The 13575-nt window shown below is 48.4% G+C and overlaps 28 non-coding genes across 28 annotated transcripts; all 28 read left to right on the top strand.

Moving 5' to 3' along the window:
• The first annotated feature begins 203 nt into the window (after positions 1-203).
• Positions 204-322, top strand: LOC147968919 (5S ribosomal RNA). The gene has a single exon (XR_015606391.1). It is a non-coding gene; the product is annotated as a 5S ribosomal RNA (ribosomal RNA).
• A 364-nt stretch (positions 323-686) lies between these two features.
• Positions 687-805, top strand: LOC147968918 (5S ribosomal RNA). The gene has a single exon (XR_015607015.1). It is a non-coding gene; the product is annotated as a 5S ribosomal RNA (ribosomal RNA).
• Positions 806-1169: 364 nt separating this feature from the next.
• On the top strand, positions 1170-1288 carry LOC147968917 (5S ribosomal RNA). Its single transcript, XR_015606562.1, has one exon. It is a non-coding gene; the product is annotated as a 5S ribosomal RNA (ribosomal RNA).
• Positions 1289-1652: 364 nt separating this feature from the next.
• On the top strand, positions 1653-1771 carry LOC147968916 (5S ribosomal RNA). Its single transcript, XR_015605980.1, has one exon. It is a non-coding gene; the product is annotated as a 5S ribosomal RNA (ribosomal RNA).
• A 356-nt stretch (positions 1772-2127) lies between these two features.
• Positions 2128-2246, top strand: LOC147968915 (5S ribosomal RNA). Its single transcript, XR_015606573.1, has one exon. It is a non-coding gene; the product is annotated as a 5S ribosomal RNA (ribosomal RNA).
• Positions 2247-2610: 364 nt separating this feature from the next.
• Positions 2611-2729, top strand: LOC147968914 (5S ribosomal RNA). The gene has a single exon (XR_015606144.1). It is a non-coding gene; the product is annotated as a 5S ribosomal RNA (ribosomal RNA).
• Positions 2730-3093: 364 nt separating this feature from the next.
• LOC147968913 (5S ribosomal RNA) lies at positions 3094-3212 on the top strand. Its single transcript, XR_015605979.1, has one exon. It is a non-coding gene; the product is annotated as a 5S ribosomal RNA (ribosomal RNA).
• A 356-nt stretch (positions 3213-3568) lies between these two features.
• LOC147968912 (5S ribosomal RNA) lies at positions 3569-3687 on the top strand. Its single transcript, XR_015607014.1, has one exon. It is a non-coding gene; the product is annotated as a 5S ribosomal RNA (ribosomal RNA).
• A 364-nt stretch (positions 3688-4051) lies between these two features.
• LOC147968911 (5S ribosomal RNA) lies at positions 4052-4170 on the top strand. The gene has a single exon (XR_015606345.1). It is a non-coding gene; the product is annotated as a 5S ribosomal RNA (ribosomal RNA).
• Positions 4171-4534: 364 nt separating this feature from the next.
• Positions 4535-4653, top strand: LOC147968910 (5S ribosomal RNA). Its single transcript, XR_015607013.1, has one exon. It is a non-coding gene; the product is annotated as a 5S ribosomal RNA (ribosomal RNA).
• A 364-nt stretch (positions 4654-5017) lies between these two features.
• On the top strand, positions 5018-5135 carry LOC147968909 (5S ribosomal RNA). The gene has a single exon (XR_015606650.1). It is a non-coding gene; the product is annotated as a 5S ribosomal RNA (ribosomal RNA).
• Positions 5136-5499: 364 nt separating this feature from the next.
• On the top strand, positions 5500-5618 carry LOC147968908 (5S ribosomal RNA). The gene has a single exon (XR_015607012.1). It is a non-coding gene; the product is annotated as a 5S ribosomal RNA (ribosomal RNA).
• A 364-nt stretch (positions 5619-5982) lies between these two features.
• On the top strand, positions 5983-6101 carry LOC147968907 (5S ribosomal RNA). Its single transcript, XR_015607011.1, has one exon. It is a non-coding gene; the product is annotated as a 5S ribosomal RNA (ribosomal RNA).
• A 368-nt stretch (positions 6102-6469) lies between these two features.
• LOC147968906 (5S ribosomal RNA) lies at positions 6470-6588 on the top strand. The gene has a single exon (XR_015605973.1). It is a non-coding gene; the product is annotated as a 5S ribosomal RNA (ribosomal RNA).
• A 364-nt stretch (positions 6589-6952) lies between these two features.
• On the top strand, positions 6953-7071 carry LOC147968905 (5S ribosomal RNA). The gene has a single exon (XR_015607009.1). It is a non-coding gene; the product is annotated as a 5S ribosomal RNA (ribosomal RNA).
• Positions 7072-7435: 364 nt separating this feature from the next.
• Positions 7436-7554, top strand: LOC147968904 (5S ribosomal RNA). Its single transcript, XR_015607008.1, has one exon. It is a non-coding gene; the product is annotated as a 5S ribosomal RNA (ribosomal RNA).
• A 364-nt stretch (positions 7555-7918) lies between these two features.
• Positions 7919-8037, top strand: LOC147968903 (5S ribosomal RNA). Its single transcript, XR_015607007.1, has one exon. It is a non-coding gene; the product is annotated as a 5S ribosomal RNA (ribosomal RNA).
• A 364-nt stretch (positions 8038-8401) lies between these two features.
• Positions 8402-8520, top strand: LOC147968902 (5S ribosomal RNA). The gene has a single exon (XR_015607006.1). It is a non-coding gene; the product is annotated as a 5S ribosomal RNA (ribosomal RNA).
• A 364-nt stretch (positions 8521-8884) lies between these two features.
• On the top strand, positions 8885-9003 carry LOC147968901 (5S ribosomal RNA). Its single transcript, XR_015607005.1, has one exon. It is a non-coding gene; the product is annotated as a 5S ribosomal RNA (ribosomal RNA).
• A 368-nt stretch (positions 9004-9371) lies between these two features.
• On the top strand, positions 9372-9490 carry LOC147968900 (5S ribosomal RNA). The gene has a single exon (XR_015607004.1). It is a non-coding gene; the product is annotated as a 5S ribosomal RNA (ribosomal RNA).
• Positions 9491-9854: 364 nt separating this feature from the next.
• LOC147968899 (5S ribosomal RNA) lies at positions 9855-9973 on the top strand. Its single transcript, XR_015605856.1, has one exon. It is a non-coding gene; the product is annotated as a 5S ribosomal RNA (ribosomal RNA).
• A 364-nt stretch (positions 9974-10337) lies between these two features.
• Positions 10338-10456, top strand: LOC147968898 (5S ribosomal RNA). The gene has a single exon (XR_015606689.1). It is a non-coding gene; the product is annotated as a 5S ribosomal RNA (ribosomal RNA).
• A 363-nt stretch (positions 10457-10819) lies between these two features.
• Positions 10820-10938, top strand: LOC147968897 (5S ribosomal RNA). Its single transcript, XR_015607003.1, has one exon. It is a non-coding gene; the product is annotated as a 5S ribosomal RNA (ribosomal RNA).
• Positions 10939-11302: 364 nt separating this feature from the next.
• LOC147968896 (5S ribosomal RNA) lies at positions 11303-11421 on the top strand. The gene has a single exon (XR_015607002.1). It is a non-coding gene; the product is annotated as a 5S ribosomal RNA (ribosomal RNA).
• A 364-nt stretch (positions 11422-11785) lies between these two features.
• On the top strand, positions 11786-11904 carry LOC147968895 (5S ribosomal RNA). The gene has a single exon (XR_015605542.1). It is a non-coding gene; the product is annotated as a 5S ribosomal RNA (ribosomal RNA).
• Positions 11905-12250: 346 nt separating this feature from the next.
• On the top strand, positions 12251-12369 carry LOC147968894 (5S ribosomal RNA). Its single transcript, XR_015607001.1, has one exon. It is a non-coding gene; the product is annotated as a 5S ribosomal RNA (ribosomal RNA).
• A 368-nt stretch (positions 12370-12737) lies between these two features.
• LOC147968893 (5S ribosomal RNA) lies at positions 12738-12856 on the top strand. Its single transcript, XR_015607000.1, has one exon. It is a non-coding gene; the product is annotated as a 5S ribosomal RNA (ribosomal RNA).
• Positions 12857-13220: 364 nt separating this feature from the next.
• On the top strand, positions 13221-13339 carry LOC147968892 (5S ribosomal RNA). The gene has a single exon (XR_015605855.1). It is a non-coding gene; the product is annotated as a 5S ribosomal RNA (ribosomal RNA).
• The last annotated feature ends 236 nt before the right edge of the window (positions 13340-13575 follow it).

Genomic DNA, 13575 nt, shown 5'->3' with positions numbered 1-13575 from the left:
GGTGTAAAATACGTGTTGCTGCGGTATAGAGGGAGGGGTGGAAATCGTGGTAAACTCGTCTTCGTAGTTGAGCGAGAGAGTAAGTAGTATAGGGCATTATCCATTAGTAGGCGACGGTTGTAATGGTAGTAAGAATGTATAGCCGTCTTTGTAGCGGACGTGGGAGTGGGAAGCATAAGGGATGAAGCCGGGGGTAACATGTCGGATGCGATCATACCAGCACTAAAGCACCGGATCCCATCAGAACTCCGAAGTTAAGCGTGCTTGGGCGAGAGTAGTACTAGGATGGGTGACCTCCTGGGAAGTCCTCTTGTTGCATTCCCTTTTTAATTATTTTTGTACGTACGTGAGGAACAGAACGCACGTGCGTGATATATATTAAGCCTGTCATCATATTTTTGACATTTGCGATATGTTTTAGCTCGGAGCTCGTTAGTCACGCGGCTAGGGAGAGCTGGGGCGCGAAAAGCGCGTTGTGAAAGGGGTGTAAAATACGTGTTGCTGCGGTATAGAGGGAGGGGTGGAAATCATGGTAAACTCGTCTTCGTAGTTGAGCGAGAGAGTAAGTAGTATAGGGCATTATCCATTAGTAGGCGACGGTTGTAATGGTAGTAAGAATGTATAGCCGTCTTTGCAGCGGACGTGGGAGTGGGAAGCATAAGGGATGAAGCCGGGGGTAACATGTTGGATGCGATCATACCAGCACTAAAGCACCGGATCCCATCAGAACTCCGAAGTTAAGCGTGCTTGGGCGAGAGTAGTACTAGGATGGGTGACCTCCTGGGAAGTCCTCGTGTTGCATTCCCTTTTTAATTATTTTTGTACGTACGTGAGGAACAGAACGCACGTGCGTGATATATATTAAGCCTGTCATCATATTTTTGGCATTTGCGATATGTTTTAGCTCGGAGCTCGTTAGTCACGCGGCTAGGGAGAGTTGGGGCGCGAAAAGCGCGTTGTGAAAGGGGTGTAAAATACGTGTTGCTGCGGTATAGAGGGAGCGGTGGAAATCGTGGTAAACTCGTCTTCGTAGTTGAGCGAGAGAGTAAGTAGTATAGGGCATTATCCATTAGTAGGCGACGGTTGTAATGGTAGTAAGAATGTATAGCTGTCTTTGTAGCGGACGTGGGAGTGGGAAGCATAAGGGATGAAGCCGGGGGTAACATGTCGGATGCGATCATACCAGCTCTAAAGCACCGGATCCCATCAGAACTCCGAAGTTAAGCGTGCTTGGGCGAGAGTAGTACTAGGATGGGTGACCTCCTGGAAAGTCCTCGTGTTGCATTCCCTTTTTAATTATTTTTGTACGTACGTGAGGAACAGAACGCACGTGCGTGATATATATTAAGCCTGTCATCATATTTTTGACATTTGCAATATGTTTTAGCTCGGAGCTCGTTAGTCACGCGGCTAGGGAGAGTTGGGGCGCGAAAAGCGCGTTGTGAAAGGGGTGTAAAATACGTGTTGCTGCGGTATAGAGGGAGGGGTGGAAATCGTGGTAAACTCGTCTTCGTAGTTGAGCGAGAGAGTAAGTAGTATAGGGCATTATCCATTAGTAGGCGACGGTTGTAATGGTAGTAAGAATGTATAGCCGTCTTTGTAGCGGACGTGGGAGTGGGAAGTATAAGGGATGAAGCCGGGGGTAACATGTCGGATGCGATCATACCAGCACTAAAGCACCGGATCCCATCAGAACTCCGAAGTTAAGCGTGCTTGGGCGAGAGTAGTACTAGGATGGGTGACCTCCTGGGAAGTCCTGGTGTTGCATTCCCTTTTTAATTATTTTTGTACGTACGTGAGGAACAGAACGCACGTGCGTGCGTGATATATATTAAGCCTGTCATCATATTTTTGACATTTGCGATATGTTTTAGCTCGGAGCTCGTTAGTCACGCGGCTAGGGAGAGTTGGGGCGCGAAAAGCGCGTTGTGAAAGGGGTGTGCTGCGGTATAGAGGGAGGGGTGGAAATGGTGGTAAACTCGTCTTCGTAGTTGAGCGAGAGAGTAAGTAGTATAGGGCATTATCCATTAGTAGGCGACGGTTGTAATGGTAGTAAGAATGTATAGCCGTCTTTGTAGCGGACGTGGGAGTGGGAAGCATAAGGGATGAAGCCGGGGGTAACATGTCTGATGCGATCATACCAGCACTAAAGCACCGGATCCCATCAGAACTCCGAAGTTAAGCTTGCTTGGGCGAGAGTAGTACTAGGATGGGTGACCTCCTGGGAAGTCCTCGTGTTGCATTCCCTTTTTAATTATTTTTGTACGTACGTGAGGAACAGAACGCACGTGCGTGATATATATTAAGCCTGTCATCATATTTTTGACATTTGCGATATGTTTTAGCTCGGAGCTCGTTAGTCACGCGGCTAGGGAGAGTTGGGGCGCGAAAAGCGCGTTGTGAAAGGGGTGTAAAATACGTGTTGCTGCGGTATAGAGGGAGGGGTGGAAATCGTGGTAAACTCGTCTTCGTAGTTGAGCGAGAGAGTAAGTAGTATAGGGCATTATCCATTAGTAGGCGACGGTTGTAATGGTAGTAAGAATGTATAGCCGTCTTTGTAGCGGACGTGGAAGTGGGAAGCATAAGGGATGAAGCCGGGGGTAACATGTCGGATGCGATCATACCAGCACTAAAGCACCGGATCCCATCAGAACTCCGAAGTTAAGCATGCTTGGGCGAGAGTAGTACTAGGATGGGTGACCTCCTGGGAAGTCCTCGTGTTGCATTCCCTTTTTAATTATTTTTGTACGTACGTGAGGAACAGAACGCACGTGCGTGATATATATTAAGCCTGTCATCATATTTTTGACATTTGCGATATGTTTTAGCTCGGAGCTCGTTACTCACGCGGCTAGGGAGAGTTGGGGCGCGAAAAGCGCGTTGTGAAAGGGGTGTAAAATACGTGTTGCTGCGGTATAGAGGGAGGGGTGGAAATCGTGGTAAACTCGTCTTCGTAGTTGAGCGAGAGAGTAAGTAGTATAGGGCATAATCCATTAGTAGGCGACGGTTGTAATGGTAGTAAGAATGTATAGCCGTCTTTGTAGCGGACGTGGGAGTGGGAAGCATAAGGGATGAAGCCGGGGGTAACATGTCGGATGCGATCATACCAGCACTAAAGCACCGGATCCCATCAGAACTCCGAAGTTAAGCGTGCTTGGGCGAGAGTAGTACTAGGATGGGTGACCTCCTGGGAAGTCCTGGTGTTGCATTCCCTTTTTAATTATTTTTGTACGTACGTGAGGAACAGAACGCACGTGCGTGCGTGATATATATTAAGCCTGTCATCATATTTTTGCCATTTGCGATATGTTTTAGCTCGGAGCTCGTTAGTCACGCGGCTAGGGAGAGTTGGGGCGCGAAAAGCGCGTTGTGAAAGGGGTGTGCTGCGGTATAGAGGGAGGGGTGGAAATGGTGGTAAACTCGTCTTCGTAGTTGAGCGAGAGAGTAAGTAGTATAGGGCATTATCCATTAGTAGGCGACGGTTGTAATGGTAGTAAGAATGTATAGCCGTCTTTGTAGCGGACGTGGGAGTGGGAAGCATAAGGGATGAAGCCGGGGGTAACATGTCGGATGCGATCATACCAGCACTAAAGCACCGGATCCCATCAGAACTCCGAAGTTAAGCGTGCTTGGGCGAGAGTAGTACTAGGATGGGTGACCTCCTGGGAAGTCCTCGTGTTGCATTCCCTTTTTAATTATTTTTGTACGTACGTGAGGAACAGAACGCACGTGCGTGATATATATTAAGCCTGTCATCATATTTTTGACATTTGCGATATGTTTTAGCTCGGAGCTCGTTAGTCACGCGGCTAGGGAGAGTTGGGGCGCGAAAAGCGCGTTGTGAAAGGGGTGTAAAATACGTGTTGCTGCGGTATAGAGGGAGGGGTGGAAATCGTGGTAAACTCGTCTTCGTAGTTGAGCGAGAGAGTAAGTAGTATAGGGCATTATCCATTAGTAGGCGACGGTTGTAATGGTAGTAAGAATGTATAGCCGTCTTTGTAGCGGACGTGGAAGTGGGAAGCATAAGGGATGAAGCCGGGGGTAACATGTCGGATGCGATCATACCAGCACTAAAGCACCGGATCCCATCAGAACTCCGAAGTTAAGCGTGCTTGAGCGAGAGTAGTACTAGGATGGGTGACCTCCTGGGAAGTCCTCGTGTTGCATTCCCTTTTTAATTATTTTTGTACGTACGTGAGGAACAGAACGCACATGCGTGATATATATTAAGCCTGTCATCATATTTTTGACATTTGCGATATGTTTTAGCTCGGAGCTCGTTAGTCACGCGGCTAGGGAGAGTTGGGGCGCGAAAAGCGCGTTGTGAAAGGGGTGTAAAATACGTGTTGCTGCGGTATAGAGGGAGGGGTGGAAATCGTGGTAAACTCGTCTTCGTAGTTGAGCGAGAGAGTAAGTAGTATAGGGCATTATCCATTAGTAGGCGACGGTTGTAATGGTAGTAAGAATGTATAGCCGTCTTTGTAGCGGACGTGGGAGTGGGAAGCATAAGGGATGAAGCCGGGGGTAACATGTCGGATGCGATCATACCAGCACTAAAGCACCGGATCCCATCAGAACTCCGAAGTTAAGCGTGCTTGGGCGAGAGTAGTACTAGGATGGGTGACCTCCTGGGAAGTCCTCGTGTTGCATTCCCTTTTTAATTATTTTTGTACGTACGTGAGGAACAGAACGCACGTGCGTGATATATATTAAGCCTGTCATCATATTTTTGACATTTGCGATGTGTTTTAGCTCGGAGCTCGTTAGTCACGCGGCTAGGGAGAGTTGGGGCGCGAAAAGCGCGTTGTGAAAGGGGTGTAAAATACGTGTTGCTGCGGTATAGAGGGAGGGGTGGAAATCGTGGTAAACTTGTCTTCGTAGTTGAGCGAGAGAGTAAGTAGTATAGGGCATTATCCATTAGTAGGCGACGGTTGTAATGGTAGTAAGAATGTATAGCCGTCTTTGTAGCGGACGTGGGAGTGGGAAGCATAAGGGATGAAGCCGGGGATAACATGTCGGATGCGATCATACCAGCACTAAAGCACCGGATCCCATCAGAACTCCGAAGTTAAGCGTGCTTGGCGAGAGTAGTACTAGGATGGGTGACCTCCTGGGAAGTCCTCGTGTTGCATTCCCTTTTTAATTATTTTTGTACGTACGTGAGGAACAGAACGCACGTGCGTGATATATATTAAGCCTGTCATCATATTTTTGACATTTGCGATATGTTTTAGCTCGGAGCTCGTTAGTCACGCGGCTAGGGAGAGTTGGGGCGCGAAAAGCGCGTTGTGAAAGGGGTGTAAAATACGTGTTGCTGCGGTATAGAGGGAGGGGTGGAAATCGTGGTAAACTCGTCTTCGTAGTTGAGCGAGAGAGTAAGTAGTATAGGGCATTATCCATTAGTAGGCGACGGTTGTAATGGTAGTAAGAATGTATAGCCGTCTTTGTAGCGGACGTGGGAGTGGGAAGCATAAGGGATGAAGCCGGGGGTAACATGTCGGATGCGATCATACCAGCACTAAAGCACCGGATCCCATCAGAACTCCGAAGTTAAGCGTGCTTGGGCGAGAGTAGTACTAGGATGGGTGACCTCCTGGGAAGTCCTCGTGTTGCATTCCCTTTTTAATTATTTTTGTACGTACGTGAGGAACAGAACGCACGTGCGTGATATATATTAAGCCTGTCATCATATTTTTGACATTTGCGATGTGTTTTAGCTCGGAGCTCGTTAGTCACGCGGCTAGGGAGAGTTGGGGCGCGAAAAGCGCGTTGTGAAAGGGGTGTAAAATACGTGTTGCTGCGGTATAGAGGGAGGGGTGGAAATCGTGGTAAACTCGTCTTCGTAGTTGAGCGAGAGAGTAAGTAGTATAGGGCATTATCCATTAGTAGGCGACGGTTGTAATGGTAGTAAGAATGTATAGCCGTCTTTGTAGCGGACGTGGGAGTGGGAAGCATAAGGGATGAAGCCGGGGGTAACATGTCGGATGCGATCATACCAGCACTAAAGCACCGGATCCCATCAGAACTCCGAAGTTAAGCGTGCTTGGGCGAGAGTAGTACTAGGATGGGTGACCTCCTGGGAAGTCCTCGTGTTGCATTCCCTTTTTAATTATTTTTGTACGTACGTGAGGAACAGAACGCACGTGCGTGCGTGATATATATTAAGCCTGTCATCATATTTTTGACATTTGCGATGTGTTTTAGCTCGGAGCTCGTTAGTCACGCGGCTAGGGAGAGTTGGGGCGCGAAAAGCGCGTTGTGAAAGGGGTGTAAAATACGTGTTGCTGCGGTATAGAGGGAGGGGTGGAAATCGTGGTAAACTCGTCTTCGTAGTTGAGCGAGAGAGTAAGTAGTATAGGGCATTATCCATTAGTAGGCGACGGTTGTAATGGTAGTAAGAATGTATAGCCGCCTTTGTAGCGGACGTGGGAGTGGGAAGCATAAGGGATGAAGCCGGGGGTAACATGTCGGATGCGATCATACCAGCACTAAAGCACCGGATCCCATCAGAACTCCGAAGTTAAGCGTGCTTGGGCGAGAGTAGTATTAGGATGGGTGACCTCCTGGGAAGTCCTCGTGTTGCATTCCCTTTTTAATTATTTTTGTACGTACGTGAGGAACAGAACGCACGTGCGTGATATATATTAAGCCTGTCATCATATTTTTGACATTTGCGATGTGTTTTAGCTCGGAGCTCGTTAGTCACGCGGCTAGGGAGAGTTGGGGCGCGAAAAGCGCGTTGTGAAAGGGGTGTAAAATACGTGTTGCTGCGGTATAGAGGGAGGGGTGGAAATCGTGGTAAACTCGTCTTCGTAGTTGAGCGAGAGAGTAAGTAGTATAGGGCATTATCCATTAGTAGGCGACGGTTGTAATGGTAGTAAGAATGTATAGCCGTCTTTGTAGCGGACGTGGGAGTGGGAAGCATAAGGGATGAAGCCGGGGGTAACATGTCGGATGCGATCATACCAGCACTAAAGCACCGGATCCCATCAGAACTCCGAAGTTAAGCGTGCTTGGGCGAGAGTAGTACTAGGATGGGTGACCTCCTGGGAAGTCCTCGTGTTGCATTCCCTTTTTAATTATTTTTGTACGTACGTGAGGAACAGAACGCACGTGCGTGATATATATTAAGCCTGTCATCATATTTTTGACATTTGCGATATGTTTTAGCTCGGAGCTCGTTAGTCACGCGGCTAGGGAGAGTTGGGGCGCGAAAAGCGCGTTGTGAAAGGGGTGTAAAATACGTGTTGCTGCGGTATAGAGGGAGGGGTGGAAATCGTGGTAAACTCGTCTTCGTAGTTGAGCGAGAGAGTAAGTAGTATAGGGCATTATCCATTAGTAGGCGACGGTTGTAATGGTAGTAAGAATGTATAGCCGTCTTTGTAGCGGACGTGGGAGTGGGAAGCATAAGGGATGAAGCCGGGGGTAACATGTCGGATGCGATCATACCAGCACTAAAGCACCGGATCCCATCAGAACTCCGAAGTTAAGCGTGCTTGGGCGAGAGTAGTACTAGGATGGGTGACCTCCTGGGAAGTCCTCGTGTTGCATTCCCTTTTTAATTATTTTTGTACGTACGCGAGGAACAGAACGCACGTGCGTGATATATATTAAGCCTGTCATCATATTTTTGACATTTGCGATGTGTTTTAGCTCGGAGCTCGTTAGTCACGCGGCTAGGGAGAGTTGGGGCGCGAAAAGCGCGTTGTGAAAGGGGTGTAAAATACGTGTTGCTGCGGTATAGAGGGAGGGGTGGAAATCGTGGTAAACTCGTCTTCGTAGTTGAGCGAGAGAGTAAGTAGTATAGGGCATTATCCATTAGTAGGCGACGGTTGTAATGGTAGTAAGAATGTATAGCCGTCTTTGTAGCGGACGTGGGAGTGGGAAGCATAAGGGATGAAGCCGGGGGTAACATGTCGGATGCGATCATACCAGCACTAAAGCACCGGATCCCATCAGAACTCCGAAGTTAAGCGTGCTTGGGCGAGAGTAGTACTAGGATGGGTGACCTCCTGGGAAGTCCTCGTGTTGCATTCCCTTTTTAATTATTTTTGTACGTACGTGAGGAACAGAACGCACGTGCGTGATATATATTAAGCCTGTCATCATATTTTTGACATTTGCGATGTGTTTTAGCTCGGAGCTCGTTAGTCACGCGGCTAGGGAGAGTTGGGGCGCGAAAAGCGCGTTGTGAAAGGGGTGTAAAATACGTGTTGCTGCGGTATAGAGGGAGGGGTGGAAATCGTGGTAAACTCGTCTTCGTAGTTGAGCGAGAGAGTAAGTAGTATAGGGCATTATCCATTAGTAGGCGACGGTTGTAATGGTAGTAAGAATGTATAGCCGTCTTTGTAGCGGACGTGGGAGTGGGAAGCATAAGGGATGAAGCCGGGGGTAACATGTCGGATGCGATCATACCAGCACTAAAGCACCGGATCCCATCAGAACTCCGAAGTTAAGCGTGCTTGGGCGAGAGTAGTACTAGGATGGGTGACCTCCTGGGAAGTCCTCGTGTTGCATTCCCTTTTTAATTATTTTTGTACGTACGTGAGGAACAGAACGCACGTGCGTGATATATATTAAGCCTGTCATCATATTTTTGACATTTGCGATATGTTTTAGCTCGGAGCTCGTTAGTCACGCGGCTAGGGAGAGTTGGGGCGCGAAAAGCGCGTTGTGAAAGGGGTGTAAAATACGTGTTGCTGCGGTATAGAGGGAGGGGTGGAAATCGTGGTAAACTCGTCTTCGTAGTTGAGCGAGAGAGTAAGTAGTATAGGGCATTATCCATTAGTAGGCGACGGTTGTAATGGTAGTAAGAATGTATAGCCGTCTTTGTAGCGGACGTGGGAGTGGGAAGCATAAGGGATGAAGCCGGGGGTAACATGTCGGATGCGATCATACCAGCACTAAAGCACCGGATCCCATCAGAACTCCGAAGTTAAGCGTGCTTGGGCGAGAGTAGTACTAGGATGGGTGACCTCCTGGGAAGTCCTCGTGTTGCATTCCCTTTTTAATTATTTTTGTACGTACGTGAGGAACAGAACGCACGTGCGTGCGTGATATATATTAAGCCTGTCATCATATTTTTGACATTTGCGATGTGTTTTAGCTCGGAGCTCGTTAGTCACGCGGCTAGGGAGAGTTGGGGCGCGAAAAGCGCGTTGTGAAAGGGGTGTAAAATACGTGTTGCTGCGGTATAGAGGGAGGGGTGGAAATCGTGGTAAACTCGTCTTCGTAGTTGAGCGAGAGAGTAAGTAGTATAGGGCATTATCCATTAGTAGGCGACGGTTGTAATGGTAGTAAGAATGTATAGCCGTCTTTGTAGCGGACGTGGGAGTGGGAAGCATAAGGGATGAAGCCGGGGGTAACATGTCGGATGCGATCATACCAGCACTAAAGCACCGGATCCCATCAGAACTCCGAAGTTAAGCGTGCTTGGGCGAGAGTAGTACTAGGATGGGTGACCTCCTGGGAAGTCCTCGTGTTGCATTCCCTTTTTAATTATTTTTGTACGTACGTGAGGAACAGAACGCACGTGCGTGATATATATTAAGCCTGTCATCATATTTTTGACATTTGCGATATGTTTTAGCTCGGAGCTCGTTAGTCACGCGGCTAGGGAGAGTTGGGGCGCGAAAAGCGCGTTGTGAAAGGGGTGTAAAATACGTGTTGCTGCGGTATAGAGGGAGGGGTGGAAATCGTGGTAAACTCGTCTTCGTAGTTGAGCGAGAGAGTAAGTAGTATAGGGCATTATCCATTAGTAGGCGACGGTTGTAATGGTAGTAAGAATGTATAGCCGCCTTTGTAGCGGACGTGGGAGTGGGAAGCATAAGGGATGAAGCCGGGGGTAACATGTCGGATGCGATCATGCCAGCACTAAAGCACCGGATCCCATCAGAACTCCGAAGTTAAGCGTGCTTGGGCGAGAGTAGTACTGGGATGGGTGACCTCCTGGGAAGTCCTCGTGTTGCATTCCCTTTTTAATTATTTTTGTACGTACGTGAGGAACAGAACGCACGTGCGTGATATATATTAAGCCTGTCATCATATTTTTGACATTTGCGATATGTTTTAGCTCGGAGCTCGTTAGTCACGCGGCTAGGGAGAGTTGGGGCGCGAAAAGCGCGTTGTGAAAGGGGTGTAAAATACGTGTTGCTGCGGTATAGAGGGAGGGGTGGAAATCGTGGTAAACTCGTCTTCGTAGTTGAGCGAGAGAGTAAGTAGTATAGGGCATTATCCATTAGTAGGCGACGGTTGTAATGGTAGTAAGAATGTATAGCCGTCTTTGTAGCGGACGTGGGAGTGGGAAGCATAAGGGATGAAGCCGGGGGTAACATGTCGGATGCGATCATAGCAGCACTAAAGCACCGGATCCCATCAGAACTCCGAAGTTAAGCGTGCTTGGGCGAGAGTAGTACTAGGATGGGTGACCTCCTGGGAAGTCCTCGTGTTACATTCCCTTTTTAATTATTTTTGTACGTACGTGAGGAACAGAACGCACGTGCGTGATATATATTAAGCCTGTCATCATATTTTTGACATTTGCGATATGTTTTAGCTCGGAGCTCGTTAGTCACGCGGCTAGGGAGAGTTGGGGCGCGAAAAGCGCGTTGTGAAAGGGGTGTAAAATACGTGTTGCTGCGGTATAGAGGGAGGGGTGGAAATCGTGGTAACTCGTCTTCGTAGTTGAGCGAGAGAGTAAGTAGTATAGGGCATTATCCATTAGTAGGCGACGGTTGTAATGGTAGTAAGAATGTATAGCCGTCTTTGTAGCGGACGTGGGAGTGGGAAGCATAAGGGATGAAGCCGGGGGTAACATGTCGGATGCGATCATACCAGCACTAAAGCACCGGATCCCATCAGAACTCCGAAGTTAAGCGTGCTTGGGCGAGAGTAGTACTAGGATGGGTGACCTCCTGGGAAGTCCTCGTGTTGCATTCCCTTTTTAATTATTTTTGTACGTACGTGAGGAACAGAACGCACGTGCGTGATATATATTAAGCCTGTCATCATATTTTTGACATTTGCGATGTGTTTTAGCTCGGAGCTCGTTAGTCACGCGGCTAGGGAGAGTTGGGGCGCGAAAAGCGCGTTGTGAAAGGGGTGTAAAATACGTGTTGCTGCGGTATAGAGGGAGGGGTGGAAATCGTGGTAAACTCGTCTTCGTAGTTGAGCGAGAGAGTAAGTAGTATAGGGCATTATCCATTAGTAGGCGACGGTTGTAATGGTAGTAAGAATGTATAGCCGCCTTTGGAGCGGACGTGGGAGTGGGAAGCATAAGGGATGAAGCCGGGGGTAACATGTCGGATGCGATCATACCAGCACTAAAGCACCGGATCCCATCAGAACTCCGAAGTTAAGCGTGCTTGGGCGAGAGTAGTACTAGGATGGGTGACCTCCTGGGAAGTCCTCGTGTTGCATTCCCTTTTTAATTATTTTTGTACGTACGTGAGGAACAGAACGCACGTGCGTGATATATATTAAGCCTGTCATCATATTTTTGACATTTGCGATATGTTTTAGCTCGGAGCTCGTTAGTCACGCGGCTAGGGAGAGTTGGGGCGCGAAAAGCGCGTTGTGAAAGGGGTGTAAAATACGTGTTGCTGCGGTATAGAGGGAGGGGTGGAAATCGTGGTAAACTCGTCTTCGTAGTTGAGCGAGAGAGTAAGTAGTATAGGGCATTATCCATTAGTAGGCGACGGTTGTAATGGTAGTAAGAATGTATAGCCGCCTTTGTAGCGGACGTGGGAGTGGGAAGCATAAGGGATGAAGCCGGGGGTAACATGTCGGATGCGATCATACCAGCACTAAAGCACCGGATCCCATCAGAACTCCGAAGTTAAGCGTGCTTGGGCGAGAGTAGTACTGGGATGGGTGACCTCCTGGGAAGTCCTCGTGTTGCATTCCCTTTTTAATTATTTTTGTACGCACGTGCGTGATATATATTAAGCCTGTCATCATATTTTTGACATTTGCGATATGTTTTAGCTCGGAGCTCGTTAGTCACGCGGCTAGGGAGAGTTGGGGCGCGAAAAGCGCGTTGTGAAAGGGGTGTAAAATACGTGTTGCTGCGGTATAGAGGGAGGGGTGGAAATCGTGGTAAACTCGTCTTCGTAGTTGAGCGAGAGAGTAAGTAGTATAGGGCATTATCCATTAGTAGGCGACGGTTGTAATGGTAGTAAGAATGTATAGCCGTCTTTGTAGCGGACGTGGGAGTGGGAAGCATAAGGGATGAAGCCGGGGGTAACATGTCGGATGCGATCATACCAGCACTAAAGCACCGGATCCCATCAGAACTCCGAAGTTAAGCGTGCTTGGGCGAGAGTAGTACTAGGATGGGTGACCTCCTGGGAAGTCCTCGTGTTGCATTCCCTTTTTAATTATTTTTGTACGTACGTGAGGAACAGAACGCACGTGCGTGCGTGATATATATTAAGCCTGTCATCATATTTTTCACATTTGCGATGTGTTTTAGCTCGGAGCTCGTTAGTCACGCGGCTAGGGAGAGTTGGGGCGCGAAAAGCGCGTTGTGAAAGGGGTGTAAAATACGTGTTGCTGCGGTATAGAGGGAGGGGTGGAAATCGTGGTAAACTCGTCTTCGTAGTTGAGCGAGAGAGTAAGTAGTATAGGGCATTATCCATTAGTAGGCGACGGTTGTAATGGTAGTAAGAATGTATAGCCGTCTTTGTAGCGGACGTGGGAGTGGGAAGCATAAGGGATGAAGCCGGGGGTAACATGTCGGATGCGATCATACCAGCACTAAAGCACCGGATCCCATCAGAACTCCGAAGTTAAGCGTGCTTGGGCGAGAGTAGTACTAGGATGGGTGACCTCCTGGGAAGTCCTCGTGTTGCATTCCCTTTTTAATTATTTTTGTACGTACGTGAGGAACAGAACGCACGTGCGTGATATATATTAAGCCTGTCATCATATTTTTGACATTTGCGATATGTTTTAGCTCGGAGCTCGTTAGTCACGCGGCTAGGGAGAGTTGGGGCGCGAAAAGCGCGTTGTGAAAGGGGTGTAAAATACGTGTTGCTGCGGTATAGAGGGAGGGGTGGAAATCGTGGTAAACTCGTCTTCGTAGTTGAGCGAGAGAGTAAGTAGTATAGGGCATTATCCATTAGTAGGCGACGGTTGTAATGGTAGTAAGAATGTATAGCCGCCTTTGTAGCGGACGTGGGAGTGGGAAGCATAAGGGATGAAGCCGGGGGTAACATGTCGGATGCGATCATGCCAGCACTAAAGCACCGGATCCCATCAGAACTCCGAAGTTAAGCGTGCTTGGGCGAGAGTAGTACTGGGATGGGTGACCTCCTGGGAAGTCCTCGTGTTGCATTCCCTTTTTAATTATTTTTGTACGTACGTGAGGAACAGAACGCACGTGCGTGATATATATTAAGCCTGTCATCATATTTTTGACATTTGCGATATGTTTTAGCTCGGAGCTCGTTAGTCACGCGGCTAGGGAGAGTTGGGGCGCGAAAAGCGCGTTGTGAAAGGGGTGTAAAATACGTGTTGCTGCGGTATAGAGGGAGGGGTGGAAATCGTGGTAAACTCGTCTTCGTAGTTGAGCGA

This window comes from Triticum urartu, chromosome 5A, assembly GCF_056163025.1.
Source record: "Triticum urartu cultivar PI428250 chromosome 5A, HENAU_Tu73, whole genome shotgun sequence".
In the NCBI taxonomy this organism is placed as follows: domain Eukaryota; kingdom Viridiplantae; phylum Streptophyta; class Magnoliopsida; order Poales; family Poaceae; genus Triticum; species Triticum urartu.
The sequence above is the reverse complement of the archived record's forward strand: the minus strand, read 5'-3'. Positions and strand labels throughout refer to the sequence as shown.